Below are 14606 nucleotides of genomic sequence, written 5' to 3' on the forward strand. Positions count from 1 at the left end.
GAGAGGTTGAAGATGTCTGTGAATAGCCCCGCCAGCTGATTTGCGTAGGATCTGAGTGCTCATCCGGGCCAGTCGCTTTTCAAGGGTTGACCTTTGAGAAAGCTGCTCTGACACCTGCAATGGTGACTCCAGGTTCATCTAGGGCTTCCTCAGTGGAGGGCATGCTCTTGCTGATCTCTTGCTTAAAGCAGGCTTAGAACATATTGAGCTCATCAGGGAGGGGTGCGTTGGAGCTGGCAATTTTACATGCCTTCATCTTGTACCCTGTTATGTCTTGCAGACCTTGCCATAGTTGGCAGGGGTCGGTCTGGCTAGCCTGGGACTCTAGTTTGGTGCAGTACCGTATTTTGGCATCTTTGATGGATCTCCTTAGACCATGTCTGGCTTTCTTGTATCGAGCTTCAGCAAGCAGTGGATATCCATGTTCATCCATGGTTTCGGGTTGAGGAACACACGGATTTGCTTCGTTGTCACACAATCTTTCACACACATACTAATGAGGTGAATTACTGTTGTGGTGTATTTGTTCAGGCAGGTCACAGAGTTTTTAAGTACTGACCAGTTCTACCTTTACGATTCCTCAACTCTACCCACAGAGATTCTATGCCTTCTCGCTATCGATAGGAGTAGGCCATTCGGAACATTAATCCTGTTGCACAATCCAATAAGATCATGGATTATCTGAATCTGGCCTCAACTCTATTTTCCTGCCTGTTCCCCACCTCAATTCACTTGGCAATCAACATGTTGTTTAAGTTAGCCTTGAACGTATTCAATGATCCAGCTTCCACTGTTAACTAAGAGTGAAAATTCCAAACAAATTCCTCCTCATCTCAGTCTTAAATGGGAGATTCCATTTTTTAAACTGTACTGCTAGTTCCTGATTACTCCATCAGAGGAAACATCCTCTCAGGAGTTACCCTATGAAATAAATTTTCCCTCACTGTCTGATTTCACAGGCAATGTCCTCCGAGATGTCCAATCTAAAAGGCTCCTCTGTGACAGGTTAGACACTGTCCAATCTCACTAGCTCTAGCCTCCCCTAGTTATATATGGACTGATCTCACTGGCTATATTGTCTCACAGAAATATAGACATAGAAACATAGAAGATGGAGCAGGAGGAGACTTTTTGGCCTTTTGATCCTGCTTCAGCATTCATTACGATAATGGCTGATTGTCCAACTCAGTAGCTGAATCCTGCTTTTCCCCCATAATCTTTGCTCCCATTCACTAAGTGCTATATCTCACCGCCTCTTGGATACATTCAATATTTTGGCATCAACTACTTCCTGTGCTAATGAATTCCACAGGCTCACTACTCTTTGGGTGAAGAAATGTCTCCTCACCTCTGTCCTAAATGCTCTACCCTGAATCCTCAGACTGTGACCCCTGGTTCTGGATTCCCCCACCATTGGGAACATCCCCCCTGCATCTACCCTGTCTAGTCCTGTTAGAATTTTATAAATCTCTGAGATTCCCCCCTCATTTGCCTAAACTCCAGCAAAAACAATCCTAACCGAGTCAATCTCTCCTCATACATCAGTTCTGCCATCCTTGGAATCAGCTCCCCTGCACTCCCTCGAGAGCAAGAATATCCTTCCTTAGAAAAGGAGACCAAAACTGCTCACCAAGGCCCTGTATAATTGCAAAACAACATCCCTACTTCTGTACTCATAACCTCTCGCAATGAAGGCCAACATGCTATTTGCCTTCTTTACCGCCTGCTGCACTTGTATGCTTACCTTCAGCAACTGGTGCACAAGGACACCCAGGTCCCATTGCACATTCCCCTGTCCCAATTTACAGCCATTCAGGTAATCTGTCTTCTTGTTTTTGCTCCCAAAGTGAAAAACCTCAGATCTATCCGAATTATACTGCATCTACCATTGATCTGCCCACACATCCAACCTGTCCAGATCATGCTGAAGGATCTCTGCATTCTCGTCAATTCATCCTTCCACCAAACTCAGTACCATCTTCAAATTTTGAGATGTTACATTTTGTTCCCTCATCCAAATCATTAATATATATTGTGAATGCCCCAGCACTGATCCCTGAGCATTCCACTTTGAAAAGGACACATTTGAAAAGGACACATTAATTCCCACTCTTTGTTTCCTCTCTGCCAACCAGTTTTCTATCCATCTCAATACACCTCCCCCAATCACATGCACTTTCATCTTGCATAATAATCTTACGCGTGGCTTTGTCAAACGCTTTCTGAAAGTCCAAATATACCACATCGACTGGCTCAACCTTGTCAACTCTATTTGTTCCATCTTAACCTTACACCTTACGTCTCGGGGTTACACAATGTCGCACGTTACTGACACCAGCCTCCCTGGGCTACAAACCGTATGATCCCACCAGTTCCACCTGTTAGACTCAAGAATTCGTCGACATCTCGTGATCAGGTACAAGCGTACAACTTTATTAGGAATTCTTTCTCTGTCTCTTACAAGGTGTTCACAGATGCTCTATTGTTCTCTCTTTTACAAGTATTATTGTACATCATCGGAGAAAACACCCATTCACATTCACTGATTAATTAAACACATCTGCAAAGGCGACTAACACTAATTGGTTCTGACCTCTGATCATGCACTGTTGGTGAGATAGTGGTCGCTGCCAGGTTTAGCTGATCATGAGCTGGGGATGTGCGCAACACATCTCAGCATCTTGTAACTTTGTAACATGCCCCAGTACTAGTGAAACCTGAAATCTTTGCAGGATTTATCACATGAGAATGTGTTACTACTGTTATGACGCGAGGTTGTTCCCCTTTTGACATAACACCAAATTCCCCAAAGAGGAATACCTTGCCTCGTAAACTGTTAAAAGTGTGTGGGAAGGTGAACTGTCCTTCAATACTGTTTAGTGGTTAACTAACAAATACCTGATACCCACTTCAAAATGAACATTTAACAATTTATTTATTTAACTAACGGGAAACTTTAACTAAATAAGTAACATTACCTAATAAAATAAGATTCTACTGGAATGCTGTTCAAATAAATTCATGAACCAAAAATATAATAGAATTCCATCACTCAAAAAAATACAACTGGGTTTTGTGGCTTTTGAAAACTTGAGTTCTTCTATGGATTCTCCCTGTCTGAGAGTTCTTTTTGAGTTGCTATCTTTTGCTGCTTAGATGGCACATTTTCTTCAGAGATATATACAGCTGGCAGGATGGAGAGCTGCTCTCTCTCCCTCTTGACTTGAGAGGTGGCAGTTGCTAACCCCTTTTTCCTCCCTGCACTTCTTTTATACCTGTGATGATTTGTCAATTTTCTTACAATAGGATGGCTCTGATTTTTCTCAGCACTATCAAATTCAAATCTTATAGGTTCTTGGTAGCCGAGTGCCTGCTTTAAATTGATTGGGTAAAATTCAAAACATTCAAATGCGTGAAGCCTGTTACCAAGGCAACCCTCATGTCTGGCCTTGAATGTGAATACAAATGTTTCAGTTTGGGTCTTTGGATGTACTTTGCATTTTAAACCACCAAGTACTAAAACAGAACACAAGCTTTTAAAGGGAACACACAATGTTTTGTCCCTCTCGCATCTTCTTTACATTCTTTACAACCCAACTTTGCAACAGTACAAATACATTGTGGAAAATGTTATAAAAATTATGAAGGAAAAATAAAACAGTTGGTTTCCCACATGCCCTTCTCCTGTGTTACACACTATTTAATCTCCTTGGCTACATTCAATCCCGGTTCACTACGGTTCGATTGCATTGGTGCTAATCGATTGATTTGGAGGGCAGTGGTATAATCAGACAAAGTCAGCATGGATTTACAAAAGAGCTGACAAATCTACTGGACTTTTTTGAGGATGTAACTAGTAGAATTAATCGAGAACGAGTGGATCTGGTTTATTTAGACTTTCAGAAGGCTTTTGACAAAATCTCACATAACAGACTACTATGTCAAATTAAAGCACATGGGATTGCAGGCAATGTCTTGAGATGGATAAGAAGCTGGTTAGCAGATAGGAAGCAAAGAGTTGGCATAAATGGGTCTTTTTCTGATTAGCAGTCAGTGACTAGTGGGGTTCTGCAGGGATCTGTGCTAGAACCCCAACTGTTCACATTATATATTAACGATTTGGAAGAGGGAACTGAATGTATTATCTCCAAATTTGCAGATGATATAAAGTTGGGTGGGAGGATGAGCGGTGAGGAGGATGCAGAGATGCTTCAGCGTGATTTGGACAGGTTGAGTATATGGGCATCTGCATAACAGATGCAATATAATGTAGATAAATGTGAGGTTATTCACTTTGGTAGCAATAATAGGAAGACAGATTATTACTTGAATGAGTGTACATTGAGAGGTGGATATACAACAAAACCTTGGAGTTCTTGTGCATCAGTCACTGAAAATAAGCTCACAGGTACAACAGGCAGTAGAGAGGGCAAATTATACGTTGGTCTTCATAGCAACAGGATTTGAGTATAGGAATAGGGATGTTTTGCTGCAACTGTATAGAGCATTGGTGAGGCCACATCTGGAGTGTTGTGTGCAGTTTTGCTGTCCTTTTCTGAAGAAGGATGTCCTTGCTATAGAGGGAATATAGCAAAGGTTTACATGGCTGACTCTTGGGATGGCATATCTATCATATGAGTAGAGACCAAGTTGGTCATATTCAATGGAATTTATTTCTAACAGGGTTAGACAGGGTAGAATCAGCAAGAATGTTCCCAATGGTGGGGGAATCCAGAACTAGGGGTCATAGGGTCAGCACAGTGGTTAGCAGGGCCCAGGTTTGAGAGTGGAGGATTCGATGCTAACTCAGCAGCATGTTCAACCAAATGGTCCATGAAGGCCCCTAAACAGAGACAGTTCCACCAATAACAGACCTGACGTTGAAATGGATATAACCAGTTTCATAATGGAGATAGAAGATGCACATGGGAGGATGATAAAAGACATTTAAACCAAAGAAATGGTAAAGGGATGGTGAATCACTGCTTCCAGTGCAATTCCCATATCATTTTAGTGAATTGCCCAAAAAGAAACCATGTCTTTGAAGCCACACATGAAACAGCTGTTATTTCAAGTGATAATTGGAAAGAATTTGAACATAAGAACATAAGAAATAGGAGCAGGAGTAGGCCATCTAGCCCTTCAAGCCTGCCCCGCCATTCAACAAGATCATGGCTGATCTGAAGTGGATCAGTTCCACTTTCCCGCTTTCTCCCCATAACCCTTAATTCCCTTGTCTATCAGAAATCTATCTACCGTGACTTAAATATATTCAACAAGGTAAGCTCCATCACTTCAATGGTCGGAGAATTCCAGAGATTCACCACCCTTTGAGTCAAGAAGTTCCTCCTCAACTCCGTTTTAAACTGCTCCCCCCCGCCCCCCCCTTATCTTGAGGCTGTGCCCTCTAGTTCTGCTATCCTTTCTAAGCGGGAAGAATCTCTCTACCTCTACCCTATCTAGCCCCTTCATTATCTTGTAAGTCTCTATAAGATCACCCCTCAGCCTTCTAAACTCTAATGAGTACAGGCCCAGTCTATTCAATTTCTCCTCAGAAGTTAACCCCCTCATCTCCGGTATCAGCCTGGTGAACCTTCTCTGTACTCCCTCCAAGGCTAATATATCCTTTCGCAAATACGGGGATCAAAACTGCACACAGTACTCCAGCTGCAGCCTCACCAGTGCCCTGTCCAGTTGCAGCAAGACCTCCCTGCTTTTATATTCTATCCCCCTCGCTATAAAGGCCAACATTCCATTCACCTTCTTAATCAACTGCTGCACCTGCAGACTGGGTTTTTGCGATTCGTGCACAAGGACCCCCAGGTCCCTCTGCACCGTAGCATGCTGCAGCTTTTCACCGTTTAAATAATAATCCCTCCTACCATTATTTCTACCAAAGAGGATAACTTCACATTTGCTAACTTTATACTCCATCTGCCAGGCTCTCGCCCACTCGCTCAGCCTATCCAGATCTCTCTGCAGAAGTTCCGCACCCTCCACACAATTTGCTTTTTCACTCATCATCGTGTCATCAGCAAATTTTGTCACCCTACACTCAGCCCCCTCCTCCAGATCGTCTATGTAAATGGTAAACAGTTGAGGCCCCAGCACCGATCCCTGTGGCACTCTACTAGTCACCAACTGCCAAGCAGAAAAGCACCCTTTGATTCCAACTCTCTGCTTCCTGTTAGATAACCAATCCTCAATCCATGCTAACACCTTACCCCCAACTCCGTGCACCCTAACCTTCTGCAGCAACCTTTTGTGAGGCACCTTATCGAATGCCTTCTGGAATTTGGGGTGTACATTGAGGTGTCAGGCAGAGGGCAGCGTGCGTGGTCCCATCGGTGGGTTTCAACAGAGAAACTTTTGCAAGATGGGACTTATAAAGCAAAGGTCAGATTAGTAGTAGCATGTGGGTATGAGGAAAATTTGGAGGGAGAGATATTTGGATTGATTCACCCAGTGGGGAAAGTGACACTGCAAAATTTTATCCCCATCCTAGCCCCTAATAATTGGAAATGTATAGTTGTTTGATATCAATGTAGCATTTCTGCAGCGCAAAACATTTCAAAGAAAAGTTTTTTTTGAAGCCAGGCAAACAGGCAGGTACTATACAGTTGTGGAAACTGAACAAATGTGTATACTGTTTGAGTGATACATCAAGGGTTTGATATTTTTCTGTATGATCCATACTGATGAAAACTAGCTGTGTCCAATTAAAACTGGATCCTGCAATGTTCTATTACAAGTCTGAAGGAAAAAAATCGCAGGAGTTTTCGTAATGCGTGTTGATGACCTTCTATGGGGTGGCACAGATGGACTTGAAAAGAGGGTGATTAATAGGTTCAAGATTAAATTTAAAATAAGGAGTGAAGCTTGGCCTTAATAATGCAAATCCGTGGTAATTGATGAATCAACAGGGATATCGAGACAGCATTGATTCCATTCCTGTAACCAGAAAAGAGCGGCACTCCCTTGGTTGAGGAAAAGGGGAACCAGCCAATGAAAATAAACTGAATTGCTGAGTACAAGACAGTTAAATTTGCTATGCCCGCAGGCAATACTGGATGGGAGCTATAATGTCCTAGAGTTATGTAATATTTGACGTGCTTCAGTCAGAGATCTTGCAGGCAAATAAGACTTTAAATAATCTGAAACTGGAGGAATGTGAATTAAATTCCTGGCACTGGAAGAACCAGGAGACATGAAGTTAATTGTGTTTACAGTACTTCATTATGTCAGTCCACCAGATGGATATTCGATCAGTGCCACTTTCATAACATTCTTGTGGTAATGAAGGAAAATGTTGCCTCTTGGCTAGGGAAACAAAGAAAATAAAAAGTGTGGTCAAAAGTACATTGGTGGCCAAACCCCAAGCTTTAATGGAGGCAATAGATTTGAGGGTATATCTGTCTGACACATTAGTAGAATTATTTCTTGAGGTAAGAAGATATCAAGAAAGAAGGTACCAATTGAATATTATGTGGTAATGTGTAACAGAAAAGTGACTGAGAACTGATTTGGCCAACATTAAACCAATTCTGGAAAACAAGAGGGTTTCAAAGCTAAACTGGGTTGGTGCAAATCTACAATTTATCCAACTGTTTTACTAAAAAGAGTGTGGGTACTGGAAAATTGTTGAGAATATTGAAGTGTGGTTACCTAAAATTAATTTGAAGATAAAGGGGAATCTGTTAAATTGTAAGCAATGATAAAAAACTGAGAGGGTCAATTGACAATCTGATGGAGATTGTGGACAGCATTTGTGGCACAGAGCATGGCCCAAGTGATGGTGTAATGAAGTTTCTTTCTTAAAACATTACTTAGTGAAATTAGTACTTTTATTGCTTGCTACTGGAGTATCCTTACTGTCTAATGAACAAATCCTTCCTGTGAAACATACTGACTGATTCCACTAGCTCCATCCTTCTCAGGTTACACACTAATTCATCTCCATCCAACCTGGGGTCTCATCTCACTGACTCCATCCACCCCAGGTTGCCCATAGTTCAAAATCCCCAGCTTACACTGTCTGATCTCACTGGTTCCATTCTCTTCAGGTTTCACACAATCCAATCTCTGGATCTGTTATCCTATTGAAATACATACAGTCTGATCTCACTGGCTCCATCTTCCCAGGTTTCATACTGTCCAATTTCTGGATCTGTGCTCCTCATAGAGGTTTACAGCATGGAAACAGGGCCTTCGGCCCAACTTTTCCATGCCATCCTGTTTTTTAAGCCACCAAACTAATCCCAGGAGCCCGCATTTGGCCCATATCCCTCTATATCCATCTTGCCCGGGATATAGGGGGATGTAAAAGGGATGTTGTGCTACTGATTAAGAAGCATATCATAGCTGTACTGCAGGACAACACCTCAGAATGCTCATACAGCGAGGCAATATGGGTAGAGCTCAGGAATAGGAAGGGTGTAGTCACAATGTCAAGGGCTTACTATAGGCCGCCCAACAGCCGGCGGGAGATAGAGGAACAGACATGTAGGCAGATTTTGGCAAGGTGTAAAAGTAACAGGGTTGTTGAGACTCACTTAATGCTAGGGGCGTGGATGAGGCAGAGTTTGTAAGGAGCATCCAGGAGGGCTTCTTGAAGCAGTATGTAGATAGTCCAATTAGGGAAGGGGCCAGACTGGACCTGGTACTGGGGAATGAGCCTGGCCAGGTGGTTGACAATTTAGTAGGGGAGCAGCTAGGGAACAGTGACCATAATTCAGAAAGCTTTAAGGTACTGATGGCTAAGGAAAAGTGTAGTCCTCAAGTTAAGGCCTGGGGGAAGACTAATTACAACAATATTAAGCAGAAACTGAAGAATGTAGATTAGGGGCAGATGTTTGAGGGCAAATCAACATCTGGCAATGTGAAGGGCTTTCAAGTGCAAGTTGATAAGGATTCAGGACTGGCACATTTCTGTAAGGATGAAGGGTATGGCATGCTTTGGGAACCTTGGATAACAAGAGATATTGTGAGCCTAGTCAAAGAGAAAAAGGACGCATTTGTCAAGGCTAGGATGGGATCATATGAAGCAAATGTATAATTTCTACAAATTAGAAGCTTAAGCAAGGAACAAGGTGGGCTAAAAGGGGTCAAGAAAAATCATTGGTCAGCAGGATTAAGGAAAATCCCAAGGCTTTTTATAGATATATAAAGAGCAATAGGGTAGCCAGGGAGAGGTTTGGCCCAGTCAAGGACAGGGGAGGGAATCTATGCATGAGCCAGAGAAAATGGACGCAGTATTAAATTAGTACTTTGTGTCAGTATTCACCAAAGAGAAGGACTTGGTGGATGATGACTCTGGAAAAGGGTTTGAGTCATGTTGAGATCAAAAAGAAGGTACTGGGGTTCTTGAGAAACATTAAGGTAGACAAGTCCCCAGGGCCTGATGGGATATACCCCAAAATACTGAGAGAGGCAAGGATGGAAATTGCTGGGGCCTTGAGAGAAATCTTTGTATCCTCACTGGCTACAGGGGAGTTCCCAGAGGATTGGAGAATAGCCAATGTTGTTCCTCTGTTTAAGAAAGGTAGCAAGAATAATCCAGGTAATTACACGCCAATGAGCCTTATGTCAGTGGTAGGGAAATTATTGGACAAGATTCTTCGAGACAGGATTTACTCCCACTTAGAAACAAGTGGACGTGTTAGCGAGAGGCAACATGGTTTTGTGAAGGGAAGGTCATGTCTCACTAACTTGATCGAGTTTCTTGAGGAAGTGACGAAGATGATTGATGAGGGTAGGGCAGTGGGTGTTGTCTACATGGACTTCAGTAAGGCCTTTGACAAGGACCCTCATGGCAGACAGCTGGAGAAGGTGAAGTCGCATGGGATCAGGGATGAGCTGGTAAGGTGGATACAGAATTGGCTTGGACAAAGAAGGTAGCAGTGGAAGGGTGCGTTTCTGAATGGAGGGCTGTGACAAGTGGCGTTCCTCAGGGATCAGCGCTAGGAACTTTGCTATTCGTAATATGTATAAATGATTTGGAAGAAAATGTAACTGGTTTGCTTAGTAAGTTTGCGGATGATACAAAGGGAGGATAGAGAAACAGAATTTTGTTTAGGAAGGAGATATAGGGAGAATGTTTCGGAGAGGAGGGAGAAATCGAGAATTGTTCAGAGAGGAGAAAGAAACAGAGTGAAGCTTTCCGGGAGGAGAGATTTAATCATAAATATATAAAGCCTGACGACACACCCTTCTTTGTGCCAGCTCCATTGGTTTCCATGGGGCTAGGGAAATGAAGAGTCCTTCCATTCCAAACATCCCATGACTGATTACTTCCCTATTTCATCAATCTCCCTAGCTATCACTGTTCACATTCTCCAGTGCTCTGACCAATGTTGTGGTACAAGTGTGTTCTAGCATCAAGGAACCACACCTCAGCTAACTTACAGGAGCAGAAATTGCCAGTCCCAAGTGTTTGATCTTCCATTCAATGAGATCATTGTTGATCCGTTACCAAACTTCATCTACTTGCCTTTTACTCCTAACCCATGATACATTAATTTAACATTAATCTACCAATCAGAATGACAAATGACCACATATACACTGTTCAGTTTGCACAAGATTATTACAAATTTTATGAACCACAAGTTTGTAGAATTTTTTTCTTCAACCTTCAATTAGTTCCACATTCTCCTCCTACCCTTCCCCCTCCTTGCCACTCACATATTTCCTCTCACCTACCATTCAACTGCATGTTAAACACTCAACCACTCTTTGGCATCAGTCTTCTCCACATTCCCACTTAGAGTCATAGAGGTTTGCAGCATGGAAACAGGCCTTTTGGCCCAACTTGTCCATGCTGCCTTTTTTTTTAAATCCCTAAATTAATCCCAATTGCCCGCATTTGGCCCATATCCCTCTATACCCATCGTATCCATGTAACTATCTAAATGCTTTTCAAAAGATGTACCCACCTCTACTACCTCTGGCAGCTTGTTCCAGACATTCACCACGCTCTGTGGGAAAAAATATTGCCCCTCTGGACACTTTTGTATCTGTCCCCTCTCACCTTAAACCGATGCCCTTTAGTTTTAGACTCCCCTACCTTTGGGAAAAGATATTGACTATCTACCTTGTCTATGCCCCTCATTATTTTATAGACCTCTATAAGGTCACCCCTCAGCCTCCTATGCTCCAGAGAAAAAAGTCCCAGTCTTTTCAGCCTCTCCTTATAACTCAATCCATCAAGTCTTGGTAGCATCCTATCAAAGGATATTATTAAACTCTTTCTAGTTTAATAATATCCTTTCGATAATACGGTGACCAGAATTGCACACACTTCTGCCAAGTTTGTACTCCTTGATTTGTCTCAGAGGCTTTAAGGTGACTTAGACAAGTTGAGAGAGTGGGCAAGTAGATGGCAGATGTAATATAATGTTGATAAATGTGAAGTTATCCACTTCGGACGGAAAAACAGAAGGGCAGAGTATTATTAAAATGGTGATAGTGGAAAGTGTTGTACCAAGGTATCTGGATATCTTTGCACACCAGTCACTCAAAACAATGAATATCTCTTGTATGATAAGTGAATCAAATTTAGTCTACATTTGTCATTATTTGCCATGAAAGGATAAGCATCCTCACTACCATTGAGTGGCACGGTGACACGGTGGTTAACATTGCTGCCTCACAGCACCAGGGACACAGGGTCAATTCCAGCCTCAAGTCATTGGCTGTGTGGAGTTTGCATGTTCTCCACATGCTTGCATGAGTTTCATAGAACATAGAATATAGAACATTACAGCGCAGAACAGGCCCTTCGGCCCACGATGTTGCGCCGACCAGTTACAAAAACAATGACCCACTAGCCTATACCAATCCCTTTTCGTCCATAAACCTATCCATAGATCTCTTAAACGCCCCCAAACTAGGCGCATTTACAACTGCAGCAGGCAGGGCATTCCAATCCCTCACCACCCGCTGGGTAAAGAACCTACCCCTGACATCCGTCCTGTAGCTACCCCCCCTTAATTTAAAGCCATGCCCCCTCGTGCTAGCTTTCTCCATCCGAGGAAAAAGGCTATCACTATCCACCCTATCTAAACCTCTAATCATCTTGTATGTTTCAATAAGATCCCCTCTTAGCCGCCTTCTTTCCAACGAAAACAACCCTAAATCCCTCAGTCTCTCCTCATAGGACCTCCCCACCATACCAGGCAACATCCTAGTAAACCTCCTCTGCACCCTCTCCAAAGCCTCCACATCCTTCTTGTAATGTGGGGACCAGAACTGCACACAGTACTCCAAGTGCGGCCGCACCAGAGTAGTGTACAGTTGCAACATGATGCTGCGACTCCTAAATTCAATCCCCCTACCAATAAACGCCAAGACACCGTACGCCTTCTTAACAACCTTATCTACTTGATTCCCAACTTTCAGGGATCTATGTACACATACACCTAGATCCCTCTGTTCATCCACACTATTCAAAGTCCTCCCGTTAGCCCTATACTCAACACATCTGTTGCTCCTACCAAAGTGAATTACCTCACACTTCTCCGCATTAAATTCCATCCGCCACCTCTCGGCCCAGCTCTGCAACCTATCTAAGTCTCCCTGCAGACTATGACACCCTTCCTCACAATCTACCACACCTCCGACTTTGGTGTCATCAGCAAATTTACTAATCCACCCAACTATACCCTCATCCAGATCATTAATAAAGATTACAAACAACAGTGGCCCCAAAACAGATCCCTGAGGCACACCACTCGTAACCGAACTCCATGATGAATATTTACCATCAACCACCACCCTCTGTCTCCTATCTGATAGCCAATTCCTGATCCAACTTCCTAGATTACCCACAATCCCATACATCTGCATTTTCTGCAGAAGCCTACCACGGTGAACCTTATCGAACGCCTTACTAAAATCCATATATACCACGTCAACTGCCTTGCCCCCATCCACCTCTTTGGTCACCTTCTCAAAAAACTCAATAAGGTTAGTAAGGCACGACCTACCTGCTACAAAACCATGCTGACTATTTCTAATCAATCTATTACACTCCAAATAACTATAAATCCTATCCCTAATAATTTTTTCTAAAACCTTGCCCACAACAGAAGTAAGACTCACCGGTCTATAATTCCCGGCAAAGTCTCTGTTCCCCTTCTTAAACAATGGGACAACATTCGCTATCCTCCAATCCTCCGGGACTATACCAGAGACCAATGGTCTTCAGGTTCTCTGGATTCCTCCCATAGTCCAAAGATGTGCAGGTTAGGTTAACAAGCCAATAACTTGCCCCTTGTCAGAGGAATCAGTAGGAAAAATATGTGGTGTTACAGGGATAAGGCCTGCTGTTGATTCATGTTGGATGGCACAAATGGCCTCCTTCTGAACTGCAGGGGTTTTATCACATAAATAATGTGACTACAAGAGTATGTCAGGTTCTATGAATCTTGTAGCATGTAATTCACCGGATTCATCAAAATCTGTTCACCATCTACAAAGCACAAGTCAGGAGTGTGAAGGAAGACAGTGCAGCTCCATCAGCACTCAAGAAGCTTCACGCCAAACAGGACAAAGAAGCTTGTTTGATTGTGACCACATTCAATTCCTCCACCATCGACAAACAATAACAGGCACGTGTATCATGTACAAGATGTCTCATCTCACTGGTATCATTCCCCACAGATTGCATAATGTCAAATCTCACTGGCTCCATCCTTCTAGGGTTACATGCTGTTTCATCTCACTGGATCCATCCTACCAGGGTTACACAGTCTGATTTTAATGGCTCATTCCTCCCCAAGTTACACTCTAATTGATTGCACTAAGTCCATCCTTTCCAGGTTGGACACTGTCTGATCTCACCGGCACATCCTCTCTGGATTGGACACTGTCCAACTCAATAGGGTCTATCCTCCCTGGGTTACACACTGTCTGATCTCACTGACTCCATTCCCCTGGGTTTCATTGTCAGATCACACTGGCTGCATTCTCCTCGGGTTAGACATTGTCCAGTCTCACTGGATCTATCCTCCCATTCGGTTACATGCTTACAATCACACTGGTTCTATCGTCTCTGGATTACAAACTGTCTGATCTCATCGGTTCCATCATCCCTCGGTTGCATACGATCCAACGAACTACATCCTCCCCGGGTTACGCTCAGTATGCTCTCACTAGAACATGCAAGGGAACATACCTTCCCCACAGTGCAGAAGGAGGCCATTTGGCCGAGAGACTGTAGCGACCCTCAGAACAGCATCCCACCCAAGCCAGTCTCCAGGCGTTGATCTACTAATCCCCCTAATGTACACATTTTGGGCACAGTGGTAAATTTAGCATGGCTAGTCCACCTACTCTGCATGCCTTTAGACAGTGGGAGGAAACCAATGTAGACACAGGGAGAATGTACAAACTGGCTCTGTTCTCCTGAGGTACATAGAACATAGAACACTACAGCACAAACAGGCCCTTCGACCCACAAGTTGCGCAGATCACATCAATACCTACCAATCCATAGACCTATCTATAACCCCCAATCCCATTAAATCCCATATACTCATCCAGAAGTCTTTTAAAAGACCCCAGTGAGTTCGCCTCCACCACCACTGACAGCAGCCGATTCCATT

Source organism: Carcharhinus amblyrhynchos, chromosome 9 (genome assembly GCF_965287045.1).
Source record: "Carcharhinus amblyrhynchos chromosome 9, sCarAmb.v2.hapA, whole genome shotgun sequence".
NCBI classification, from domain to species: Eukaryota; Metazoa; Chordata; class Chondrichthyes; order Carcharhiniformes; family Carcharhinidae; genus Carcharhinus; species Carcharhinus amblyrhynchos.